This window comes from Chaetura pelagica, unplaced genomic scaffold (genome assembly GCF_000747805.2).
Source record: "Chaetura pelagica isolate M959 unplaced genomic scaffold, ChaPel_1.0 scaffold111, whole genome shotgun sequence".
Lineage (NCBI taxonomy): Eukaryota > Metazoa > Chordata > Aves > Apodiformes > Apodidae > Chaetura > Chaetura pelagica.
The window spans coordinates 800,838-809,554 of NW_009952153.1; positions in this window are offsets into that span (position 1 = coordinate 800,838).

Genomic DNA, 8,717 nt, shown 5'->3' on the forward strand with positions numbered 1-8,717 from the left:
GTGCAGCAGGTATTGTCAGCTCCTTTAAGTGCTATTTTTTTGTTTCTCTGCCATGTGCAGATGTTCTTAAACTTCGATAGCTTGAAAAATATATAGGAAATGAATTATCTTTAAATTTCATACTTTTTCATTCTCTATCCCTTCTTAGTGAACTATTTTTGCGAAGCCAGAAGCGGAACTCAGGACTTTAGACAGGCTTCTTGAATACAGTGACTATTAGAAACAATTTTAGAGACAAGGTAGTTAATTAAAGCCATGTCTGTCTATGTATATACATGAACAGTAGGAATTTTCCCACTGGATCAAGATAATTTAAAGGTATTTTTTAACTGCACAAGCAGTTTCTCCTTTTCATTAGATTCCATGCTAGAACATTTTTAAGATACTACCCACCTCAAAGGCAGTTGCAGTCATATTTGTGTAGGTAGCCAAAAGATGATCAACGAACAGTATTAAATTAAAAAAAATCTCTGAAGAAGTCATGTGTGTGTCTAAGAAGTCAGTAACTGCGAGGTACCATATTGTTTCGCAATTGTTGGGCTCACAGTATTGTAATTATGAATGTGCCTGTGCTGTCCACATCATAGTTATTTGATAAAGGAGAGGGAGGAAACTCAACACAAACACAATATTTAAAAAAAAACAAAGCAAGAAACAAAACAAATCCAAAAACTTAGGGAGAATCTCTGTTCTAAATCTACTTCAGTGACTAGAAACTGTAGCACACATGACAAATAAAAATGTTTTTTGAGACCTCTACACCCTCAAATCGTTACTCACAGTTTATTTGCTTTTCTTACTGTAAATCAGCTCTTTAATGTTTAAATATATTTATGGCATTTCATTTCCTTTTCATTTTTTCAGTGGGGCCATAGGAAAAAAGGTGAACAATTTTGGTGCTTTGCCTTTACCTTATTCTTCATTTTAGAATGTGCTGTAGCACATGCAAATATGTGGAGGTGTATAAAGAAAGTATTAATGTAATTCATAACCTTTCATCCACCCAACTTTTGCTTTTCCTTTTTCAGTTACATTCACACATCATCCTCTTCTCCCAACTTCTCTTCCTGTCTGTGTCCCCATTATTCTCTTTATTTAAGTTTCTGCTTCTTCTTCTCTTCACTGCTGTTTTTTTCCCTTTCCACAGTCCTATATTCCTAGAGGTGAAAGACTGACACACTAAACCAATGTGCCATTTTGTTCCTTGATTTTTATGAATATCTTAATTTTGTGCTCTGAGTGCAGGTGGTGTTTTCTGATGAGGTGAGGAATTGCTGTAGGAAAATATAGTTAGCAGTGATTAATATCCAGTGAAAAATAAAATGGGAGGGAGTTGAAAAATGCAAATGAGGGATCACAAAACCAGGGAATGAAGTGGTCCATTGATTTTAGTGTATTGCCCTTTTGTTTCAGAAATTCAGGTTTTAAATCCCATTTCAGGTTGTAGGTAAAGGTGGATTTGATCCCATTCTAGTCCTGTTACTCCCTATATTATATGGCCATGCCACAGCCAGGCATGGGTAATGATTAAAAATGGAGAATTTGCAAGATTTCCAGGAACAGAAGAATGTGGCAGTTTGAGGCTGGCATGTAGAGATGCATCTTCTACCACATCCAGTGAAATCTCATCTCACTGAATTGCACAGGGGTTCTAACTGCATTCCTCTCATCTCTCTTGTGACTTTAGATCCTAGCTTCTATGGGCCCTGCATTTTCTTCCTGATATTTTACAAATATTTAACTAAAATCAGGTACATTTTGCTCTTGTATTAAGCAGAATAAAGGATGCATAGCAATAAGATTTACAGATGATTCAATAGAATGTTTATCTGTGGTAGAAATGAGACAGACACCATTGTTCATCATGCCTGTTACTCACCCTGGTATCTGTCATCGCAATAAGAATTTAAGTTGAATTTTGGAGGGGTAGCAAGGCTAAAACTCATCATGAAAGAACAACAGTCCTTCCAAAGACAAAAAAGCTGCAGATTAATTGCATTGTTTTCTTTTGTTGCATTAAGAAGTTTCTAAAAATCTCCTTTCCTTGGCTCTACAGTGTCATGTTTTAAAATATTCAGGTTGGTTTTTTTGTTCATTACATAAAAAATTAATGATCTTGGAAGTATTACCATGTTTATTTTCAAGAAACTATTTTCTACATTTTAATTAAAAGTTATAATTCACCATCTTTTGACCAAGTTATCTTAAATCTTAATCTTATTGGTAATGGGTACTGGGCCAGATTCGGAGAGAAATACAATCCTTACTTAATGCAAACAGTAAAAATATCAGCATTTCTAGAGATATGGTTCAGTTCAATTCATGTGCTGTACTAACTCTGCCTTTTAATTAGAAATATTCTCCTACTTATGCAAGAATACTGCAGAAAAAGGGGCATTGTCTTCCTCATTATGTATTCTGTGCAAATCACAAATGGACAAAACCAGGCATAATATGATGACTGTTTTGTTATTAAAGCACTTTAATAAGGTTAATGCGTCCATATGAATAGTTTTCAAAATAAGTTTCTGTAGTTTTGAAGGTATTCTCTGGTCTAGTATAGTAATAAAGAATTTCCCTGTGGGGAAATAGTCAACCTTTTAATTTTGGCATGTAGAATTCTCCTTTATTTTCCATGTATAAAAAGCTAAGCAAATGTACATTTTAAGATGCTTTACAAAAGTAATTCTCCTGGTTAAAAGCTGTCTTATTGTGCTGTACCTGAGGAAAAACTGAAAAACTACTGGCTGTATATGCAAACCAATGAGTGAAAAGTAAAAATAAAATACAGAGTGTAAAGGACAATTTATGCTTTGTTAAAATGTAGACCTGAGCTATTTTTTTTTTTTTTTTTCTGCTATGACTTTACGTAAAGGAGATCTGAAGCTGCACTGCAAGTCGTAAGGTATCTAAAAGAAAAGAAGGAAAATCTTACTGACTCCATGCAAAACTGCAGCAAGTGGGGCCTTATCTATATGCATTACTTAGATTTCAAATTATTTTTAGCATGGCTTTTATTGTACTCATTGTTACATACATAAATCTTTAAAGTAATACGTTTTGTAAGAAATGGTCATAAAAATTTACAGCCAGTAACTTTTCCCCTGTCCCTTACAATGATATTCTACTAAAACCATTAAATGGTTCTCATTAATGCCCTTTAAATGATTGTGTAATGACCCACAATCGCTTGTAAGTGAACAACCATTAAAGAATTACCAGTTCTTAGCATGCTTTTAAGTACAGTTTAAATACATGGGAGGTAACATATAATATATTAGGAAAAGTATTAAATTTGAAATGGTAAAAACAAAATTGCTACAAAAACAGTAGGTAGGAAGCCTGCCCTACATTGGCCACAGCCCTCTGAGAACACAGGGTAGTTACAGCATTTCTCATTGCATGATGCATTTTTTGTAGAAATGCATCTGTATTGTTTTGTAGAATAATTTGGATTTCTGAGCCTGATACTGAAATTATCTGTAAGGACTCAGATGACAACAAAAGTATGTTTTCCATACAAATATGCTGAAATCCCAATCCTAGGCATACCTGCTGATATCTGCTATTGGAAGATGTGACCCACCTGGTATTTTCAAAGGGCAAATTTGCTCTAAGCCTAAAGACAAAAATAGAAGTAATCTCAGTGTTTTTGAAATCTGAGGAAGGGACAACCCCAAGCCCAGCTGACCTTGAAAAAGTCTCAACAATGGACATATCCAGATGCAAAGAAAGACTGAAAAAACATTTTTAATAAAGAGCATTACTTTAATAGGGAGTCAGAGGCGATTGGCAAGATCTTTGACCCATTGGTGGGATCCTGGTTATGGTCGTCATGGTGCCAGGATGAAAGGGCTGAAAGGTGCAGTTGAAAACATGCTATTCTCTGTATTTACAGCATATTCCAAAAGCTCAGTTGCCTTTCACATTTTGTATGTAGCAGTTGAGGTTTGTAGACACGTGTAGAAAGTCTGCACCTGACGCATGTACTGGTTTCAAGGGCTGGTTGGATGCAGAGAAGTATTTGGCAATATTTTGTGGCTGTCCCATCCACCAAGTATTCTTTCTGAACTCCAGTTCTTGTACTGTGGAGGTAGGATATGTGGAAATGCACCTAATGATACTAATACATTTTCTCCTTGCTAATTTGATTCTATTATTCTTACAATAACAATACTTTGTTCAGCCTCATAACCTTAAAATTGTATCTGACAAAAATGAATTTCTGCTTCTACAGAGCAAGAGTATGAGGAAGTGAAACACTCCATGTTTCAGTAGTTTTAGATCCTTTGTAAATCAGCCTTTATCTGAAGCATTCTGTACAGGTAGCTTTTGTAACCCAAGTGCTTTGCTTCTGGGCAAATGGACAAATTTTATTTTAATTCTGCAGTGAGAAGCGTCATACAACATCAAAAAGTAATCATGTTGTGTTTTGGGTTTGTTTTTTTCCTTCTTTTAATATCTCAAAGCTTAATCAATTGTTTTCTTCAAGTGCAATTTATGTCATTCTGACTCACTTGGTCCACCTGGGATTTGAATCTAGAGCTCCAGCATCCTGGTGTTCAAATCACCAGGATACAAGTTGGATGGTTGGTTGTTTTTTTTCAAGTAGTGCTCTTTCTTTCAGTCCTTGTGAGAAATTCACTGAAACCACTGTGTGAAATATTTCAGTTCCATGAAATTTCATCTAATCAAAATGTTCTAGCTGGTTATACCCTCTTCTGAGAGTATCTGACCACTAGTTTCCAAGGCAGCAAGCAGCCTAAGATCACATTAGACTTCAGAGAATGCTTGGATACACAAATTTCAGTAGCAGCAACAAATGCTTTCTGTCATGTTAAGTTTGCTAAGAACTGGATCCCTTCTTTTTCTTACTGCTGTAATCTACATATTTGTCATCTCTTCATGTGCATAGCTGTACCAGATTTAGTTGCCATACCAGAAAGACAGGAAATAAAAAAAGATGCCTTCTTAACATATGAGATCATAGTGTTGGTTTTATGCATACTTTTTTGAGTTGGTTGTTGTTTTTTTAACTTTCCAAACTGAACTACTGTCACTGGTCCTTATCTGCATCCTCATCCTAACAGATTGCAATCCAGGTATACTGCAGTCATGTATTTAACCCATCTGTCAGTACAGCTGACTTGGATATTTTTAGAACATCAATCACCATGGTAGCTGGGTCTAATATCTTATCTCTGCATCCTGCATCAGAGCAGCTAGTTTGTATACTGCTCAATAGGTCCTGGGTAAGATACTGAGATGAAGATATCTCAGAGTTTTTAGTGAGAAAAATTCTGTGCAGGAAACTTCTCATCAAAGCCCAGGCTGGACCACCAAACAGTCTAGAATGAAGAATATGCCAGTAAACCTATAAATTCATATCCTTATATGAACAAGGGTATATGGGTCTGGAAAGATATTCAGGGTCTCCAACATTGGGGAATGAGCCAATCACCCACTATGCCTGAGGGTATCAAGCATGGGGAAGGAATTTTCAAAATAGCTGAGAGAGAATAACATATGCTTAAAGTATACCATGGGAAAGAAGATAGGTTGAGAATGATGCAAGAGACCACTGGATGCTGTTCCTGAAACAGCAGAAGCATGGATGGCTCAGTCTTTAAATATATAAATTTCTCAATGTTTCATGCTCAGGACTACAAAAAAAAAAAAAAAGGGGGGGGGGGGGTGAGGTGTCAGCTTTGATGCTGCTTTGCAGAGGTATTTGGGTGCCTAAAGATAATCCTGCAAGGCTTTTCTGGGGTAATTAGATACTTGAGACACAAGTACATAAACACACATGAAAACCCTGTCTTGCTAAGGTGCACGATACTTTTGTAAGTCTGGCACCTGAATTAAGTCTAGGTAGCATAATGCTTTTCTGTGCAGGGATGCCGAACTCCTTCTGAACCAACTAACCTTGCTGCCAGATGGAGCACTTAGGCTGAGGTGTGCTGTGATCCCAGGACTAGGTTGTACTTGGCACTCAGGGTAGCTTCTTCAGAGCAATTCTTAGATATCTCAGCATGCCACTGAATAGTATTCTGTAGATGCACCTCTGTGGCTCTTTTGAAGTAAGGGTGCCCAGTGTTTCTGATATAACCTGTTACTCAGATTGCAAAAAAAGAAAACGGAAGGCTTAAAAGGAAGAAAAAATAAAAGCTTTGATACTAATCTAGATATCTGGATTTGGTGAGCATACTGATGCTCTAATATATATATATATACACACATATATATTATCAGACCACAGTAAATTGGTACCCAAAGGAAGAAAATGTTATTTAAGTGTGTCTGTGATGAACACAGTTCTAGTATTTCAAAAGTCTATGTACTGCATACTGAAAATAGGCTTTTTGCCAAATGGGAATTGAAACACATACGTATTACACTATTTGCCTTAGAAGAAATTAATTTTCAACCAGAAACAGACAGGATTATTTAATATTTATCTTTGGCTGCAGGAAGATGAATCTATTATTTTATACATTTATTTTGTTGTTTTACGTATGGTATTCATCCAGATATTCCTATAGGAGGTGCTGATACGCTCTTGTCTATAGTACATCAAGGTTAAAGAGTCTCCAGGTGTTAAATTTCTGTAGCCAGTGCTGCCTGGAGGTCACCAGCCCAGACCGTTATTTTCCTCATGATCAGGAAAAGCACGCCAAAGTTTATCACAAGGCTGAGCATGTGCACTTTCCCAACAAGTGCAGGGGGAACTGGGAAGGGAAGTGAGTCTTTCCCCCAGTTCCTTTCAAAGTTAATAATTTTGGGAAGTTTAAACATCTACATCATTAAAATTAAGTAAAGAAAATGGAACAACATTGTATGTCAAAGTTGAATGATTTAGTGCTAGTGAAAGAATGGACTGGAGTGTATAAAGTGACAGTGTCACCAAGTACCGTGGAGATGGGAACTGTTAAATATCAATGGAGCATTACCCTGCACCGTCAGCAAACTTCAGTATGGCCATAGTGAGAGATGCTAAAATGTCATTTCATGGACCACATTATGTGCTGCTTACAATGAATATTTCGTCCATGGTTTATTACATTTTTGATAAATTGTAACCTCCCAGACAAAAATTTGGTTAGCTTATCTCTGGTGTCACTTAAAGATCTTTAAAGAACTGATTTTGCCCCAAAGAATAATGTAGTGGCAGCTTGTAGCCATGTGGTACTGATTTAAATTACTGTAGCAATGGCAAGTCTCTTTCCTAAAATTAATAAATGCAATTTATAAGAAATGTTAAGTAACAACTAACAACTTTGTGAATTTCAGCCAAACTGATAAAATATGGTAAATAAAATATAGTAAATAAAATGTAGTAAATGTGTAGAGTTAGGGAAGAAGCTTCACCAAAGGAAAGGAACACCCTTTGGATATTGTATGCATTTGTTCAGATAAATTTCACGCAGACCTGCCCTGTCCAACAAACATAAAATATATCTTGAAGTCGTTTGGGTTATTTAACTGTAGTACTAGAATAAAATGGCTTCACAGAGAAGCTGATAGTAACAGAGTCGCAATATTGTCAAAATGGAGTATTTGTTAACTTTGCCCTGGGATCAAGCAAGTGTGTTCTCTGAAGGGACCACCTTATTAGTAAACATAAAGATAATTCAGGAAGAATTTATGCTAGGGATGAATTCTGAATTGCTAAGAGGAAGATGTCAGGGAGACTCTTGAATTTAGAGGCATGATGCTTACCTAGTCGGGAAGAAGAGTGTTCAATTTGGTGTCATGTGGCTCTGCATAGTGGTGGTGGAGGGGGTGAGGGAGGGACTTGTGTGCTCTTGCAGTTTGTCTTCTGTTCTCAGGATCATGTGATTTAGAAGACATTGTTTTTTAAACCCCGAGGATTAACTTCATCCAACTTTTGTATATTCATCCAGCATAAAACCTTTTAGGTTTTTCCCCAGGTCGCAGTGTGACTCCCGGTTGGTCTGCCTCAGTTCTCCACCCAACCTGAACAGCAGCATAACAAGCAGTTATCTGTAGTGAACTGTATCATTTCAGTAACTGAAGTTTTAAAAATTATTGTCTCATTTTTTTAGCTTTTTAAAAAAAAAAATAATAAAATTTGCAGGTCGTCTCTTCAGGAAGTTGCAGAAACTATATTCTTTTATCAATATTATCTTCTGGGTGGATTTCACAGGGCCAAGACCTGTGCATTGGAGAATTCTGCTTTTCAGTTGTCTGAACCATAACCTGAAGGTTATATTCTGTCACTGCCATTTTTCCAAGGGAATACAGGATGCTGATTCCTGGTAGACTGGCTGCTCTGAGGCAAATTGCAAACATGAATTATGCCTCCAGTTTGTCTTGCACATTTCTGGTGACTCAGATGCAAAAGCCCTTTGAAGCTAGTGGGTGCTTTTGCCTTTCAGTGTGTTAACCTGGTCATGTGGAGTTACATAAAAAGTGCCAAGTTGCCAGAGTGATGGTAGGATTAGTAAAGTGCATCGGATTTTAATGTGCTCAACATACATGGGTCATGCTTTCCATGCCACGTTGAGAAGGTAATAAAGAAAGTGAGAAGGAAAGCAGAAAACTTGTGAGTCAGATGCTTGTTCCATCAGGTTTTTTAATACCCCACTAGTTTTTCAGTCCAAATGGACTATAAGAGAGTCAGAAATACCAATAAAAACATCAAATATTTAATGTTGCAGGATTTAATAATAGAAATCTTCAGCATGACTTGCAGG